Raw genomic sequence first — 19,085 nt, forward strand, 5'->3', positions numbered from 1 at the left:
TGTAACCTGATCCCTTCTGCCCAGTGTGGCTCTTGGGCGCACAAAGATCCCCCTCTCTTTCCCCTTTTTCTTTTTAAAATGCTCTTGCTGTGCTGTCGCGCAGACCCCGCCTGGCCGCCGAAGTGGGTGTGGAGATGGAGAGAAAGAAAGAGAGAGCTAGTCGGGGTGGGGTGGGGGGGCGACGGCAAAAAAAAAGGCAGGAGCAGGAGGGAGGGAATCCGGCGGGATGGAAAAGCCCCCAAGTCACCCCCGAGCGCGCGCGTGCGAAGGAGCCAGCAAAAGGCACGGTGAAGGAGCGCCTGAGTCCCGGCGAGGAGCAGGACGAGTCGATCGCGGCACCAGCAACAGCAGGAGAGGGGCGGAGGGAGAGCGAGAGAAGTCTCTTTTGTTTTAAATTCCCTGGCTGCAGCGTGAAACTGACACTCAGGAAGAGGGAGGCCCGGGGGCTGATGGGGGATGTAGTTCCGCGCGGCGGGGAAGGCGCACACACCCCCTTTTCTCGCTCTGGCGGCGGCCTGAGTGCGCTGCCGGGAGGGAAGGACGGGAGCGGGAAGAGGGGGGGAAATCGCGAAGGAAACAAAGAGAAGTTAAAGAGACTGAGGTGGAAGGGAGATAGGGAGAGGGCCACTGCTCAGTGCATGGAGAGCAAGCGGCTTTGCATGCCCGAAGGTGCCAGGTTCAATCTCCGGCTAGGGCCGGGAACAAGCCCCGCTTGAAACTCCCGGAGAGCAGTGCAGATGACACTGACCTCGGTGTGACGTAGTGTAAAGGAGCTTCCTGTTTAAATCAGCCCGTTGCTCAGAGCCATGCGGACTAGAAGCTTACTTTTTATTTTACGGGGAAGGGCCATAGCTCAGTAGCCGGGCGTCTGCTTTGCAGGCAGAAAGTCTCAGCTTCGGACCCCGACATCTCAAGGACAGGTAGGGCTGGCCAAAATATAATAAAAATAAAAATTATAATAAATACTTTATTATTATTCCTGGAGAGCCACTAACAACAGTGTCAACGATCTTGAGCTAAATGGAGTAACGGCCCGGCTTGGCCGCATAAGGCAGCTTCCTGCGTTCCTGTAATGTAGAAATTTGGCCGACAGAAGCGAGAAGGCGGCACAAACCCTCTATGGCTCCTTTACTAGGAATCCCCTAGATGAGGACCTGATGGGAGAAGGGGTAGCGAGGGTTAACTAAGCCTGGGTAAAATCTCGCCCTTTGGCATTCCATCAGAATGGAGTCTAGTCCCGTCTTGCTGGGCCAGAGGGCACGTTCCCCCCCTTCCAGACCAGGGTTCCTGTTTGCTTGGAGAGACCCACCTGAGCCCAGTGGAAAATGTGAGTGGCATGTGCAACGGGGCAGGGGGGCATGGAAACACAGAGCTCCCTCTTTACCTGCCAACCCAACTTTGATGCAGGAAATCTTTGGAATTGTGTAGAAGCAACCTTTCAGTCAGTTGCATTTGAGTGGGGGTGTGGTGTGCAGGTTATTTCCAAGGGCCCGAGTTGCTTTCCATGACCTTCATTCCGAGAATTGGCTTCAAAGGAAGCACTTTTTAAAATATTCCCACAAAGACACAGACATCATTTTCTGGCCTGGGCCAGAGCAACCCTGATTACCTTGATTCCAACATTTTTCGTTAAAGGTACACCTCCAGTTTTGCATTACCGTTGAGAGGAAAGGGGTGGGTCTGGTGTGGTGTGGTGAAGCATTTGTGTGAAGACTCAAGAATTACTGGGAAATCTTTTAAGAGATGGTTACTCAGGCATGCGTCACTGGGTTCACAAGGGTAGCTTTTGCATCAGAATCACACACAGCAAGCCCCAAACCAGCTTGTCGTGATTTAATGCAGCCTTTGCTGACCTGGTGGCCTCTAGATGCCTTGGACTGCAGCAGCCCAGCTTCGCTGATATGGGCTGATGGGAATTGGAGTCCGAAACATCTGGAGGGCATTGAGTTATTAAATGGAACCATCTTTTTTAAAAAATAAAATGGCAATTCTGATTCGCTACTGTGATACTTGCCAGGATCAAAATGGAACTACAGACTCTTGGGTCTGTATACTCCTGTGTATGCCACAGACAGAGGCAGTAATGCTTCTAATACCAGTTGCTGGAAACCACAAGGGGGAGAGGGCTCTTGTGCTCGGGTCCTGCTTGCAGATTTCTCAGGCATCTGTTTGGCCATTTTGAGAACAGGATACAGAACTAGATGGACGCTCTTTGGCCTGATCCAACAGGGATGATCTTATGTCATTGTGACAATGCACTCCAAGAAAGGACAGTTATTGCCATTCACCAGTGAGGTCCAGCAAGGCTTTGGCTAGACTGCTTGAGTAGCCTCCTTCCAGGTTTCTCTGCTCTCCACTCCCAACCTCCTTTTTGGCTTCACTATACCCATATTCAGACATGGCAATGGAGGTCTCGGGACTGCATTGTCTTTCTGCCCCACTACTGTCCCTACTGGCTGGAGGTGGGACTGCAGGCACTTTTATTATTCATTAATGTGAATACTAGTTGGGTTTTGTTTTGTTTTAAGTGGATGTGTGACATCAGGGCAACAGAGCACTTCAATTCACTTTAATTGTGCAAACCCAAATTTCTGGTATGCACCCGAATCCCTCCTGCAAAATACCAACAGCATGGTGATCATGCAGACAGAATAAAAATACAGTGGTAAAAACATAGCACTAATAAGACAACCATCTCAAGAATCACATCTATGGTTACACAGAAAGAAACAATAGCAGTGTATGGGTAGTGGTAACACATCACCTTCCCCCAAACATCGGGGGAGGGGGAGAGAGTATCTGAAACTGGCTCTGATTATGGAGAGCTCTCCCCAGCAAAGCCCTCCTGGCACTGACACTTTTTTGGTGCCAGTCAAAAAGGTTTTATTTTCCTGTACATTGGGGCAATATCTACCTGGCTCTGCAGTCCCTCAGTGGGGACTGCCATCTTCCCCACCCTTCTCCTGCTGCGGCTGTGTGGGGGGACGACTGCTGTCTCCCCCACTTGGAGGACTGCTGCTGCTACAGAAGCAAAGAGGACTGCAGAGAATACTGCAAGGACCAGGTCCCTGGGCAGGCAGGCAAAGTGGGAACAGCTGCTGTCCCAGCTAGGTTGGGTCCAGCTGCTGGGGCAGTGTTACAAAGCCTACCTGCGTAGGGGGCGGGGCCACCCTGGTGGGGGGACACCAAAGGGGGTCATCCCTTGGGGATGGCGCTTTGGGGGTGAGGCAAGGATGAGAGACAGTCTCCATGTGTTAATGTTATTAAGTAATTATTTTAATGTTTTTAGGCATTTTAAATAGTTTTTAATCTATCGTTTTTTGAATTTTGATTTTGTTGGGGGTGGGATGGACATTTGGCTGGGGGTGGGGATTGGTTTAATTTTAGTATGATTGTAAATTATTATTAATTGGGTTTTTTGTTTGTTTGTTTCTACTGTACTATTGGTTTGTTGTATGGTTTGTGTTCTATTCTTAAGGGGAGAGGGTCAGGGCTGCCTGGCAGTGGGCCCCAGCCAACAAAATGACTGGGGCAGGTTCCACAGGGAAGGATGCACTGGGACACTCGATCTCAGTGATCACGGGTAGGAGGAGGACCATGTCATTTCCGAGGAGGCAGGTTTAGTCGTTGTTTGAGGACTATCCCTGCTTCTGAGTCTGGTGTTGACTGGAAGGATACTGGAATTAGCAAGGGAGACCCACATGACTTTAAGGTGCTGCTGTGCAATGCGAGGTCAATGATTCACAAGACTGCTGTCATCCACGACTTGATCATGGATGGAGGACTTGACCTGGCATGTGTGGCTGAGACTTGGTTGGATGAAGCAGGTGGTCCTGTTCTTGCTGCTGCTTGTCTACCAGGTTTCTCTTACGCACAGCAACCCAGGTCATGTGGGCGGGGGGGGGGGTGTTGCAGTGATTTTTATGAAGTCATTATCTTGCACCAGGTATCCTATTGGTTTTCTGAGTGCATTTTCTGGAAGTTGAGCAATAGGGGCAGTACAGAATTCCTTTTGGTGTCCCAACCTCGCTGCTGCACCAAGGATTCCCTGCCTGAGCTGCTTCAGGTCATGGCGCATATTCTCCTGGAGACACCTAGTTTGGTTGACCTTGGGGATTTTAACACCCATGTTAAACTCGACCTTACAAGGGGCTGCTTGGGACTTCATGGAAAGCATGGCCTACATGGAGTTGTCCCTGAATAACTTTGGCCCAACTCATAATTGCAGGCATGCCCTAGACCTGGTGTTCATCTCTATGGATGTGGGTGATCTGACACTAAGTAAAAGCAAAACAAAAGAAGTGCCATTGTTGGATTACTTCGTGGTACAACTGGACTTTTCTGCAACCCTTACCCTCTGCAGGGAGGTGGGACAGATTCGGATGGTCCGACCCCGCCACTTAATGGATCCAAATGGCTTCCAGAGAGTAGTAGGCCAGGGGATGTTTTATCCCATGTTGTTGGCCTTTCAGCTGATTCCCTGGTGGCCCGCTGAAATGACGAGTTAACCAGGGCTATCAATTGTCTGGCTCCGAAGTACCCTCTCTGATTGCATGGACCCCGGACAGCCCTCTGGTTTTCCCCAGAGCCGAGAGTGACGAAACAATTGCTGAGATGACTAGAGCGCCGGTGGCTGAAAACTCATTCTGAATTGGACCAGACACTGATTAGAGCTCAACATCGAGCCTACCAAGTGGTGATAGCAACGGCGAAGAGGACCTTCTTCACTGCCTCTATTGCATCTGCAGAAAACAGCAATAGGAAACTCTTTCGGGTGGTTCACAATCTAATGAAACCACCACTACCATTGGGGCCTGGTAAGGACCCCAAGATTCCTTGCAATGATTTTGCAAAGTTTTTTGCAGATAAAGTTGCTCAGAATTGAAAGAGGTAGTCTATACTGTGGGAGCAAGGCCAGAGCAGGAAAGTGCTGGAGTCCGGTCTAGTCAAGTTGCATGGGATCAATTCCAATCTCTTACCTCTGAGGATGTGGACAGGCTGCTTGGATGAGTGAAATCGACCACCTGTCTCCTTGATCCTTACCCATCCTGGCTCATAAAAGTGAGCTGGGAAGGGCTGGGTGATGGGCTTTCACAAAGGTGAAAGCTGTTTCCTAGTTCTGCTGGATCTCTCAGCGGTCTTTGATACCATCGACCATGACGTCCTTCTGAACCGTCTAAAGGAGCTGAGGGCACTGTTATACAGTGGTTCCACTCCTTCCTTCTGGGCCATGTACAGAAAGTGGTGTTAGGGTATGAGTGTTCAGACCCCTGGGCTCTCACTTGTGGGGTGCCTCAGGGTTCATTTATTGCATTTATATCCCACCTTTTTCTCCAAGGAGCTCAGTGTGGAGTACATGGTATCATTTAATCCCCACAACAACACTGTGAGGCAGGTTAGGCTGAGAGGCAGTGACTGGCCTAAGGTCACCCTTGTGACCTTCATGGCCAAGTAGTTTTGAACTCTGGTCTCCCAGTTCATAGTCAGATGCTGACCACTATGCCACCATTGGCCCCAGTTATGTGTTAGACCAGCAAAAGGAAAGGACTATTGGCTTTGCACCCTACCTCCACTGCTGGAAGCAGTAATGCATTCAAATACCAGCTGCTGGAAACAGCTCAACGTGAGAGTGCTCTTGCGTTCAGGTCCTGCTTATGGGCTTCTCATAAGCTTCTAGTTAGTGGCTATGAGAACAGGATGCTGGATTAGACGAGCCATTGGCTTGATCCAGCAGAGCTCTTCTTATTCTTAACAGGTCAGGGATAGGTAAAGGGAGAGTAAAAACAGGCCTGGTGCAAGATGTTTTGGTGCTCAAGGCAGAGCAATTGAAAGGACCCACCCACTCACTAACAGAGATCGCCACAGTCCATTGGGAAGCTGCACTCCCATTCATTCAATGTGCCATAAATTGATCCTGTGGGGTTTGTTCTTGTTTTTACGATTCTACAATTATTGAGGAGAGAAAAAATGTGTTTGAAAATCCTCATCGTTTGGGGTGTGGCCTTTTTGTTGTTGTTGTTACACTTGGCTTACTTTTCAGGTGGCCAAGAGTTGTTTCCCTGTGTCCTTTCTTTTATTGTACAAATTTTCTCCCTAGTAGTCTATGCTCTGAGTTCCTGGGCTTTAAAGAAGACATCCAAAAAACAGACACACAACCAAACCTTTATTGTTATGGCCAATGACCAGCACTAAATAAACTAAATGAGAAGCACATATTATCCAAATGTGCATGCTAAGATAAGAGAAACAAGTAAAACAAGGTAAATAAAAGATGAGTAAAATAAATAAGTAAAATAAGATGGGCATTGACATTTTGGAAGTTACAATCATGTCACAAACTCCAAAGAGGAAAATTACAAAACATGTATGGTCAGTCTCTGGTGGGTTTGCTACAGCAACATGAAACTTAGCCACACTGAGAGTTATAGGTGCACACACAGCACCCTGGGCCACCTTGCAGCAATAAGGTAAGCTCAAATCTCCACCCCTGCCAAAATGCTAAAGAGGAAGGCATAAAAACTCGAATCTTCTTTCATTTATTTAGTTAATTTATGTACAGTACTGCTTTATATTCCAGTAGAAATGTCTTAAGGGGTTGACAAATCCCCTCAATAAGGAATCAATATTTGAAATGCAATACAAATGCCGCATTCAGAAACAAACGTTGCTATTACTAATAATCATCACAATTGCACATATTAAGTAATGTAATTAAGTATCTTTCATGGGAGAAGAAAGCGTCTGAGAAAATTGGAGGGCAGATTTCACCACATCGCTAATTCATAGCGTGTGCTCTTCCCATTAGGTTATAGGCCCTCTCATCCACTTGTTTCCACGATCCATCTACTTATCTGTCTGCTGCTATATACTACAGTATATACTTGCAGTATGTGATGATCTGCAACGGGTGTTGGTTCTAAAAGGGGATTCAGATTCCTCCCCAAGGAAACTGGCTGTTTATGCTGGTGAGTCCTGTCGGCAACTCTCTTACCCCTTCCCTCTCTGAGGCTGTAGGGGCAGTTATGTTCCCCCCTCTAAACCTTTGAAAACTGTGACGACCCTATCAAGATAGGCAACATTCAAAGAGGGGGTGGTCCAGAAATGATGTGTGTGTGACACCCAAGCATTCTGCCTTATGTAGAACAATGCAAGTATGAAAGAGACCCCCTTTGCAACTCGGGTTGGCATTTCCCCTCTTCCCCCAGCTGACTTTTAAACATAAGTGTTTCTTTTGCACCCTTTCCCGAATGCAGAAGCTTAGGAAGGGCTGGGAGATGGAAAGGAAGCAAATGTATTTTTTCTTTCTTTATTGAAATGAGGGGGTGACTCAGGGATGGGAGGTTTGTTTTGTTGTTGGCAGTGGAAGGCTCCCCCCTTCCACTCCCCTTTGAGTCGAAACAGATGTCTCTCCCATAAAATGAGATTGTATGAGCTCATGGAGGAGAGAGAGAGAAAGAGAGAGTGAGACAGAGAAGCAAGGACCCCCGCATCTCCCATTCAGACTCTGGGTGTGTTGCAGGTCCAGCTGGAGTCATTCTGCCCTGCATCTCCTTCTAGATGGAGAGAGATGGATGGAAGAGAAGTTATTGTTTGACTAAGCTGAAAAACCTGTAAATGCCCTTCTCTTCCTTGGCCTACAACCGCTTCCCTTCTCACGTTTTCACTCTTGATTCTGCAGCCAAGGGTCTCAACTTACCAAGAGAAGCATACACTCTTCCATTCTACAAGGTAAGGCACTGCTACAGTTCTGTCTCTGCCTCTCTGGCTTGACAAGGCTGGTGTGGGTGGTTCCCTTGCACAGGGAGCTGAGCTGGGGGGAGGAGAGCAAAATGATGATGATGATGATGATGATAAATATTAATAATACCTATATTTATACAGGTACCTACTCAAAGTACCAAAATGACTTATTGTAAAAATAAGAAATCTTTGAGGGGCTCGCCGATAAATTTTGTCCTCCCTCTGGGTGCCATATTACCAAAGTCTGTCACTGCTTAGTTTAGGAAAAGAGAAAGTTTTCCACCATTCCCAGCTGGCCTGGTCACCGAGCCTCATGGAAAAGCCAGCAAGAGTATTGTGGCACCTTTAAAGGGTGATAAACCATCAGATCCACCTGTACTACTTGGTAGTTTTTTCATTTTTGTAACAGACTTAAAGCAACTACCCCTCCAGAACAAGAAGCTGGGAATCCAGTGGGCAGCATACGGCAGCTCATTTCTGAATATCCAGAACTAGACGTGCTCATTTAGAGCATAAGGACAAGATACTAGAACACTTGTGAGTGCTACTGGGAGCCAGGGCTATGGCATTCCCACAAATATTTCCAAAGGAAGCTTCACACACTGTGGTTCTCCCCTCCCCACCCCCAGTTTTGAGAGCTGAATTGGGAGATTAGGGTAGAGGTATGCATCAAATACTTCTTGCATGTCATTAGAACCACTAACACGTGTTTCTGGGTGCATGTGTCATGCATGTGCATGCATGGGGAGCCAGGACTAGCCCCCTGTTCCCTGTCCTGTGTGTACCTGTTTGCAAATCCACATTTGCTGCTAAGCTATGCATGTTTAAGTCTTTGTATTGTAGCTGGATTTTAAGAAGTGCTTTTAAAACAAAACAAAACAAAAACATTCTCATCCTCTGGACTTGACTGTGGTTCCCCCCTCTTTTTTCCCCTTAGCTGCAGTATATAAAAATGTGCAAAGTAGAAAAAATGGCAGTGTACAACAGTGGTGGGAGCTTTGGACTTGGATATTGGGAGAATGAGTACCTTCAGATTTCTGCATGACCCTTGGTGGTCTGGCTGCGACAAGCCATTATTTGGACTGTGAGGATCTTCACAATAAAAAGTATTCGAAAGTTGCCTCAGCTTTCTTACACAAAAAGCCCCTAATGTGCAGGCAAGAAACTTTCAAATTTTGCAACGTGTTTTTAAAACCTTAGAAAAACAAACAAACAAAAGCAGAACCAGGGGGATCAGAATGCAAGATCTGTTCTGAGATGTCCGGTGCTTTTGCAGTCAGCAGCACAGAGAGGGGACCTTCCATGGTACATACGGATGAGAAGCAAGGCAAGCAGGCAGGGTGCAGCAATATCTCCCAGCTTCTTGGCCTGATGGACACGGGGTGGGCTGTTCCCTGCCACCTCTGCTGCGGCGGCAGTCAGTCCACAGGCCGTCCAGACAGACAGCAGCTGCCGAGACCACAAGAGAGGAGGGCTGGCATTGAAACAACAAAGACAGCTGGAGAGGCAGTGCCAACTTTGTGATCCTAGCGGATGCCAACCTCTTTGTATTACAGGTAAGCTCTTGTTTCAAAGCTTAAGGCAGTCTTGCAGTGTCTATGTGTGTGTGTTCCTTTGACGGGAAGTTCTAAGAACATAGGAAGCTGCCTTATACTGAGTCAGACCATTGGCCTATCTTGCTCAGTATTGCCTACACTGGTTGGCAGTGGCCAGGGCCGGCCCACCCATGAGGCAAGGTGAGGTGACCACGTCTGGCGGCAGAATCCACAGGGGCAGCAGATCCTGATGTAGATCTTTCTTTCCCCATTGTTCTTGATGTAGACTTTCCCTCGCCCCTTCTTCCCTGGCAGGGAGGTGGACGCCATTTTGGAGGCCCATCGCAGGGGCCAAAGTGTCTTGGGTCAGCCTTGGCGGAGGCTCGCCAGAGTTTGAGGCAGGGTTCTCTCTCAGCTCTACCTGGAAATGACGGGGATTGAACTTGGCAGATGTTCTACCACTGAGTTGTGGCCTTTCCCCTAGGAGCAGAATTTCTGTCAAGACACACCAGGAAATTATGAATGTCATGTGTCTGTGCACCCAGTAATGTATCCCGGAATGTGCTTTGCTTACATGTTACATGAGTGTACATTCAATGTGTATGTGGGAGAGAGCGAGAACGTTCCTGTCTACAGTCGCTAGCTTCTTGCATGCCCCCTACTTGCATAACTTGGGCAAGAATTCACATGTAAGACCTGTACGCACATAGAGGATTCCTGATGCTGCCTGCATATGTACCGTTTGCATGCAGAAAACACAGCTGAACGTGGACAGCAAGAGCCCATGAGTGAGATTCTGCTCATCCCTCTGCATCTGCTGATATGCATAATGTCCCGATGTGACTAAATAATGGGTTCTCTTCAACCCCTTCCTTGAACAGTGATTGCAAGAAGATAATATTCCAATGCCCTCAATGTACATGGGCATTGACAACCACAAAAGGAAAGCAAAATTGCCTTTCTGAAGGTGCATGTGGTACAGAACCAGACAGCAGGGGGAGAGAATGGAGGGATTAGGAAGTGGGGAAGGAAACGAAGTTGCTTTTTCTCATTCCTGTTTATCATGTTAGGGAGAAGTTAGCTCAGCCTTGTGTGACCTGGTGCCCTCCAGATGTTTGGGTTATGCTCTGCTGTCTACGGCTGATGGGCGTTGTAGTGCGAAACCTCTGGTTGTGGAAGGCTGAGGTGGCTTATTCCTCCACACAGTTGCCTGATGATTCTCACAAGGCCAGAGGTCCCCAGGAGTGTCTTACGTGCTCACAGACAGCATCTGCCCTCCTGAGAGTCTGGATTGGAGACAGCTTAGTAAGAGGACAACACCGGAGGAGCCCCAGAGGGTTGTGTGGTGCCTGGATGAGACAGGAGCCGAGGAAACACGTGGCAGGTGCCAGCTTTGTGCAAAAAAGAAGGGGCTTTCGTTCTTGTTCCTGGTCTCACCTGTTTATGGCTCACTACTGTTGTAAAAGGGGCAGGAAGCAGAGAGCCTTTAATGCTGGAGGTGGCAGACCCTGGGCTAACCTCTGCATTCCACAAATGAACAAAGGGGGAGGTAGGGATAGGACTGGCTCTTCCAGTAGGCAACTTGAAGCAGCTGCCTCAGGCTTCCTCCATCCTCAAGCTAGCCTGCGGCCCTCAGGTACAGTAGTGGACCTGATCCTGTCCCCAGTGCTGAAAGAAGATTCCATGGCCAGGCCAGTCAGCCGTTGACATGGCACCATCTTGTTCTTTGCCCCAAGCACCAGCATGTTTGGGGCCAGCCCTGAGGAGGGACAGCCCACACACTACTTCTTTTTCTTCTTCCTCTTCTTCTTCTTCTTCTTCTTAGGATTGCTAGGGTAGCTATATCATTTCTCTGCTCAAAACAGACTAAATGCTTGTTCTGCAACCCTTGTTAGAATTAGTTATGAGCAAGATTGGTTCCTACCAAGCCATGATTTACACTAACTATAGACTCCAAACCATGGTTTGTGTTTTAGATGTTCAGGCAAACTGGTTTCCTTCTCCTCACTTCCCTGAAGAACCCAAAGTACTGTCCCAAAGAGCAGCATCTGAGGGTGAAGCAATGTGCCAGATCATGGTTTGTTGCAGTGATTATAAAGCCAAGCCACTGTATCCCCCAACCATGGTTTGCAACAGCTTCACACTATAGTTTCAGTTCCTGGTTTGCCCATTCACAAACCCCAGCTTGTTAGGTGGCATTGCTTCAAGCATTGTGACAAATTCCGTTTACGATATCACAATCCATCCCATTGAATTAATCACAAATAACTAGGCTTGTTTGATTTCAGTGGGACCATCACAGCAAACTTCACCTGAATTGAGGCCACCCGCTCTCTCTACACTTGTTTTCCACCCTTCGTGCACCTGATTGTCTTTAGCAGCGAGGTGCTTATTTTCACTCACAAGGGGAAAGAAATGCACACCACAATGCAAATTCTTCTGGGGGTGGGAAGACACAAGAAAACACCTAGGATAAATATCTGCCATCTGGATGGGAAGGGTTGGACTGTGCCTTAATTGACCCTGATACAAGTTTGGTCATTGTGGAGGGGTTTTTAATAGCTTAATTTTATCCATTTGCCCTGTACTTTATGGTGCATAATGGGGTAGGGGTTCGGTGTGGTGGGGCTGGGATGCTGGGGTGTGTGTGTGCTTCATAGCCATGGCTGGAGAAGAGATAGAGAAGGCAGGGCCCATTGTTCCAAATCGGCCAAGCTAGCGGTGATGGGAGAGGGAGTGATTAAACCTTCCTGCCCCCATCTCTCCCCGTAGGATTAATCTGATCCCCCTGACATTTCAGGTCCAGCTGCTTAGGAGGGTGGGTGTGCTAAAGACAGGTGTTGAGGAACAAAAATACGCGTGTGCAAACACACACACACACACACACACACACTGGAGGGGGGGAGACAAGGAGAAGATTTGTTTCTCTCCCCCCATGCTTATGTGCCCCCTCCCTCCCATTGCACAAACAGAAAGGTATATGCAATTATTATTGTCTAGATGGGGCCCATAGGGAGGCTTGGTGGTGTAATGTTCCCACAAGGGACATGCAATTGCCTCTCTGCAACACCCCCAAAGGGAGCCCAGGAGTCTCTGGCATGCCAAGGCCCAAGAAGCACAAAGGAAAGAGATGTCAGAGGGGGGTGGGGGCTCAGAGTGGAGGAGAGAGAGAGACAGAGAGAGAGAGAGAGAGAGAGAGAGAGAGAGAGAAACTCCCCTTTTCCATCCTGGGCTTGTTCACCAACTAATCTTGGCTCCGTTTGAAGTGTGTGTTTATGTGTGTCGGAGAGAGCTTGAGAGTCACAAACGCAGGCCTGGGTGAGGTTGATTTTGCTAAATGACCACAGTGCCTGCTTGAGCGCCACTGAGCCGTTCTGAGCCTCCTGAAGAAAAAAGGGTACATTTTGTCAGCCAGAACTAGGGTTGCCAGACAATTAGTGCTGACCTGAAGTCTCCAGGTCTACCTGCTCCCCGCTAAAAGATGGAGGGCTTGACTCTCCAGGTGGGCAAGGGTGACTTATTATTTGTAATAGTATTTAAATTAAGAAGACTACGTGTGCTGCTTGCAAGCTTCAGCCTGGCAAGGACTGGCTGTAAATTATTGTATAGACTCTCAGGAGGTGGCGGGGTATGTGTGGGGTTTTGTTTTTGTTTTGGAAGGACATGCTCTCAGAGACTGGTTAATGTGTAACATGTCTTGCTTATTGACATCACCACTCCGTGACATCATCAATACCCACCATTGCTGGAGGCTGTCACTCGGTCTCAGGTTTGGGCCCTGAAATCTCAGGATTTGGCATGCTCCCCAGCTGGGATTCTGTGGTGGTGACATTCCCCCCGCCATTTCTTAGCTGGAATAGGGTGGAGCCTGCTTGTAGTAGTATCATCCTACTCCTCTCATCAAATATCACTGTCACTAGGGTCACCTCCTCCCCTGTTGTGCATTGTTGGGGCCTCTTTGCTGTCTCCGGCCTTTGGCTGATTAGCATTCTATGGCTTTTTAAATCTGTTTGTGGGAGGGGGGTTGTTACGGTATTTTCTGTTCCCATATAGTCTTTTTATGTTGTGAACCACCCTGTTATCTTCGGATGAAGGGCAGTGCAGTGGTACCTCGGGTTAAGAACTTAATTCATTCTGGAGGTCTGTTCTTAACCTGAAACGGTTCTTAACCTGAAGCACCACTTTAGCTAATGGGGCCTCCTGCTTCCGCTGTGCCGCCGCTGCACGATTTCTGTTCTTATCCTGAAGCAAAGTTCTTAACCTGAGGTAATATTTCTGGGTTAGCGGAGTCTGTAACCCAAAGTGTATGTAACCTGAAGTGTATGTAACCTGAGGTACCACTGTATACAAATTTTAACAAGAACAATAACATTTATATGAATAAATACACATTTATTCTGCAGATAGCCTGTGCGCCATGGATTCAAGCGCCAGGAATGTGTTTGTTCTTTGGGGGAAAGACACCCTAAAATGTGCCCATCAACAGTTCAAACCATGCCTCGACAGCCTCAGCGGCAGGGTATGTGATGCATGGTGGGTGCCTTAGTGTTCATGTGTGTGCATTGATGGGTATATGTGCTGGAGGCAAAATACATTCATTTGGCGTGTAGAGATTTCATTTCCAGAACAGTCTCTCCCTAATTGTGATCCCGGTGTTGCAAGGAGTTGGACCAGATGACCCTTTGGGTACCTTCCAGTTCTGCAGTTCTATGATTTCTAAAGCTATGTACTACCTCAACCTATGTACCACCTACAGGTTCCACTTCCAATGCTGGGGTTGGACTCTAGAATTTGTGAAGCAACTCTAGAGAGCATCTGAGCATAGGCAGAGTCCTATTCCCATAACAATTGCCAGTCCCCACATGCATCTGGGAGTAGAGGGGGAGCACTCCAGGGCAGAGTGTGTGGGCAGCAGGACACTCTTTTGTGCTTTTAGAAAGAATTGCCAACTTCTGAACTGTGTAGTGGCCAACTTTTGAACTTACCCTTTTAGGAGCAGTTTGATCTGCAATTGAGTTTGGCTTCCATGACAATCTTCACTCTCTACAAATGAAACAACTCCTAGAGGCTGAGGAACAGTTCAATTTTGAGTTGCTCTGGTCACTAGGCAACCTTAGTTTGAAACAAATGGTTGGTTTTAGAAGTAGCTGGAAGGCATTAAGCTGCCTACCCCCCAAATTATTACGATCATTTTATTATTTAATGTGTTTATATCCTGTCTTTCTCCCAAGTGGGGATTCCAGACAACTTACAGCATTTAAAAAAACAACAGAAATAGTTACATCAAAACACATTTAGTATCAGCAATGAACATCTGGTTTGCCCTGACAGCATCCCAGTGGTGGTCATCATCATCTTTCCCTTCGTTTCCAAATACCTGCCTGCCTGAACAGGAAGGTATTGGCCTGCCAGCGGAAGGATAGCAAAGAGGGGGCCAGTCCAATCTTTCTTGGGAAGGAATTTCACAATCTGGGAGTGGCCACCGAAAAGGCTCTGTCTCAGCTCACTACCATTTGTGCCTCCAATGTTGATGGGAACAAGAGAAGGAGCTTAACAGCTGGGCAGGATTGTAAAGGGAGACATATTTCAGGTAGCCTGGGCCCAAGCTTTAGAGATCATAAATAGTACTTTGAATTGTCCTTGAAAATGCACGTGCACTCTGTAATCAGCCACAGCCAGCATTCCGGCTGCAGCATTCTGGACCAGCTGAAGCTTCCAAGCACTTCAAACGCAGCCCCATGTAAAGTGCATTACAGTAGTCCAACCGGGATGTAACCAAAGCATGAATTAAATGTTTAAAAATGATGCCATGTGCATTTTTTAAAAGGATCTCAGTCTTCTGAGGCACAAGTAAAGGAAGCTTGTGGGCTTCCCCAGACAGCCTGTTGATTGAGCATTAATCCTGATTTGCTCACACAAAGCTCACACAGAGGTTAGACTATGTCTGGTCTTTGTTGAGCATTCATCCAGATTTGCTGGTGCGATGGTTCTGGGTCCTCCCGTCTGCCTTTCGTTCAACTCACATTTTCCCTAACTGCAAAAAGGGTGTTTGAAAAACAACAGTGGATTTGCTGTGCCAGGAAGGCAGAGCCCTCTAATCCACTTTGATTGCGTGGACTTAAGTTTCCAGTATGTCCTTGAATCTCTTCCACAAAATCCTGAGTCTGGAGGTGACCTGTGTGATAACATGATAGGGGAATGGAAGTGGGGGCCAGATTCCTGAAGAAGTGTGCCCAGTAAATGCCAGCCCCATCGCTTGTGAGGGAGGGGGACACAGAGAGCTCTCCTACAGGCTCTGCTTGCTATAAATCACACCCACTTGGCCTTATTGATTTATAAATGGTGGGTGAAAATGGTTCTGTCATGTCATACTTCCTCCCCCTTCCTGGTGTGTCATTCGCTGGGAGATGCAGGTCACTGTGGCTCTCAGCAGCTTTTATGCAACCCATTTTGATTAAAGGACTGTAGGCTTTGATTAGGGATGTTCCAGGGCCTTAACTAGCTGATCAGCAGGCAGAAATGCAATACCTTGCTACCCTGACTTGCACACAGGAGAAGAGTTTGCCTGTTAGATTCCTGCCTATCGTACCAGCCTGCTGTTTGGAACAAATCAGGATTTTTTTAGATTAAATTTTAATAACTACAAACAGGTTACAGGAAAAAAAGAGAAAGAGCGAGGAGGGAGGATACGTTTTTGCAATTGACAATAAAGAAATATAGGATACAGCTCTGCGATATACTGAGTAACAAAACAGACCAAGAGGGAAAAGATGTGTACTCTGTACAGTAATTACAAAAGGATCCTGTGGCCGAAATAAAAACAATTACCATTTTTATTTCAGAAAAGAAGGTGAAAAAATAACTCTAAACTGCACTAAATTTAGACAGCCCTGAGCTGTTATGTTGGTGTTGCCACCTGTTGACAGCCATGTGAACTGCGGAGCGTGATGACAGTCTACATTTTTATGTATATAGGAAGATATTGTTTCCACTAGTTGTGAGATTTCCACGCCCCAAACAATTTTTGCAATAAGGGAATTCCTTTATTGGGGCGGCTTACCTCTGTTCAGCGACATGCAGCATTCTCCAGGGTGATTTATAGTGGAAAGTTAGAGCTTTATTGCAGGTTGCTGGTAATTAGTGGAAATTGTCCATTTTAGCATTTTGGGAGCTTGAGGGTGAGGAAGGGTGTTCCAGTTCATTGCTAGAGGCATACCTGTGGGTTGATGAGGGTGGGGCGTTCTTTGGCTCCACCTCCAGGCTCATAGAAACGCTGCTTCTTAAAGTTAAAAAGACTTAGCAAATCAAGGGATACAAAGAAGCATGAAGAATGAACATCTGCAACTCATAAGGACGAGTTCAGACTGGTATGTTTCTTTCCTTTCTGCCTAGAGATTTCTAATCACAAAATCTGAAAACATGTACTTATATAGATGTGCCCCCACATAGCAAAAAAAGAATTAACACCCACCCACCCCAACACATACAATTTTACTAGTTGAGCCCTGTGGCAACCCAGCCAGATGGGCAGGGTATAAATAATAACATTATTATTATTATTATTATTATTATTATTATTATTATTATTATTATTATTATTCCCTTCAGCCAGTTTGGTCATAAATCAAGCAACCATTTTCCCGACAACCATGTGGACTTGAAACTTGCTTTAAAGAAAGAAAGAAAGCAGAGATCACGCGAATGCCAAAGCCTTCATTATATTTCACAGCTCCATCTGGCACACTTGCCCAACACACACACACACACACACACACACACACACACAGAACCCGCACGGTCCTGGTGTCGTCGTTGTCGAGCGCTTTACATTTCAGGAGGGTATGTTTTCCCCTTGCAAAATAAGAAACCATCTGGCAGCTTTGGGTGAGCTCAGCTGGCCCAGGGGAAGGCGTAAATTGAACTATTCTTCCCCCACCAGCTTGAGGGTGACTCAGCTTATGAGCTGCATGGGGGCGGCGGTGGGGAGGAGAGGGAGAGAGTCGCATTAATGACATTCAAAACCAGACCCTAGCGGCTGCTTTCCCTCTCACTTGGCTGGAGTTACTGGAGCCTCTTTGGCTGAGGCCTGGGCTGGTTGTGGGGCTTGACGCCACCTGCCAGTTGGTGGCCTGGCTGACGGGGCCTCCCTTGCGATCTCATTTCATTCACCAGGTTGCAACCGGAGAGGCCTGTGAGCGTTCCCAGTTTCCTCTAGGGATGGCTGATGTGAGCGCTCCCACAATGGAGCTGCAGTATGGGAGCACAGGACAGGCTGCCTCTCAAAATGGAGAGTCAGCAACTGGCAAACGTGAAATAAGAAAGCAACAGTCGTAGAATTACGTAGAATTAGAGTTGTAGAAACCCCAAGAGTCATCTGGTCCAACTCCTTCTATGGAGGAATTGCGGAAAAAGAATACCTAACAGACAGAGGCCGTCTAACCCCTGTTTAAAAACCTCCAATGGAGGAGAGTCTACCACCTGCCAAGGGAGTCCTTTCCACTGTCAAATGGCTCCTATCCTCATGAAATTCTTCCTAATTTTTAGTCAGATTCTTTTTCTCTTGTCATTTGAATCCATTGGTTTGAGTCCTAACCAGCTTGCAGGTGGCACTGTAAACAAAGGCCTCTTCTTCTTTTTGGCACCTTCTATGTGTATCTTCAACTCCTCTTCCACCCCTGGCACCACACAACCCTCTGGGGCTCCTCTGGTGCTGCCCTCTTATTAAGCTGTCTCCGATCCAGACTCCCAGAAGGGTAAACGCTGTCTGTGAGCATGCTCCTGGGGACCTCTGGCCTTGTGAGAATCATCAGGCAACTGTGTGGAGGAATAAGCCGCCTCAGCCTTCCACTGCCAGATGTTTTGCACTACAAGTCCTGTCAGCTTCATCCAGCATGGCATGCCCCAGACATCTGGATGGCACCAGGTTTCAGCTAACTTCTTCCTAACATGATCAACTGAAATGAGAATACCCCATAGCCAAAGAAGTGGCTGCTGATTTCAAATCAGGCATGCAGATAATAACCTCCTTTGAGTATAGCCTCCTGACCACAGGCATCTCTTCTCTCTGCCCAATTCCTCTCCTTTTTCTCTCCTCTTGCTCTTATTCATTTGGACCAGTCAGGGCCTGAGTTGTTCCCTGCAGCAGTGAATGCCATGAGGAACCCAGAGTGGCGGAGTGAGAACATCTCCAATCTATGATGTGCTCACAGGAAGCCCATTCAGACTCTCAAGACCTGGTAGGACTATACCGAGGCATTGGCATAGGCCAATCCAGACTATGTTTGACAAGGACAGCATACCTTGTCCTGAAAAATTCCCTTACCCTTGATTTTTGAGAGTTTGTATTTTACAACATGCAGCACAACAATGAGCTCTGTGTAACCTGAATGCTCCCATACTATATTGGAAACTGGCTGTTGGTCCAAAGAAAAGGCATTGAGTTAACTTGTGCCAGTAGCATTTTGCTTCCTTTTAAAACCATTACTCACCACTAGATGGTGGTATTCCTCTCTTTTGCAACCAGACATTGAAAGGTTTTGACTACCACTGCAATGTCTGTGATTGTGTGTGTGAGAAGGGGGGGTCCCTATTTTAATCAAAGAAATGTTGAAGGGTATGGAGTTATGCGACCCCTGAGCCCAGGAGATAAGTAACGGTATAACCTTTAGAAGACATCTGAAGGCAACACTGTATTGGGAAGGTTTTGTTTTTTTAAAAAGTATATATATATGTTGAAAGCTGCCCAGAGTGGCTCGGGCAACCCAGTCAGACGGGCAAGGTATAAATAATGAAATAATGAAATTATTATTA

The 19,085-nt window shown here is 47.3% G+C and overlaps 1 long non-coding RNA gene across 6 annotated transcripts; it reads left to right on the plus strand.

Moving 5' to 3' along the window:
• Window positions 1-3,336: 3,336 nt before the first annotated feature.
• LOC309521335 lies at window positions 3,337-17,031 on the plus strand. 6 transcript variants are annotated; one of them, XR_014214619.1, is made up of 6 exons: window positions 3,337-6,260; window positions 6,806-6,965; window positions 7,679-7,728; window positions 8,678-8,729; window positions 8,941-9,296; window positions 10,482-17,031. It is a non-coding gene; the product is annotated as an uncharacterized lncRNA (long non-coding RNA). The 6 variants fall into 6 exon arrangements; XR_014214620.1 differs by lacking the exon at window positions 8,678-8,729 and having other exon boundaries at window positions 3,340-6,260; XR_014214621.1 differs by lacking the exon at window positions 6,806-6,965 and having other exon boundaries at window positions 3,340-6,260; window positions 7,520-7,728.
• The last annotated feature ends 2,054 nt before the right edge of the window (window positions 17,032-19,085 follow it).

This window comes from Podarcis vaucheri (genome assembly GCF_965113315.1).
Source record: "Podarcis vaucheri genome assembly, chromosome: 16".
Lineage (NCBI taxonomy): Eukaryota > Metazoa > Chordata > Lepidosauria > Squamata > Lacertidae > Podarcis > Podarcis vaucheri.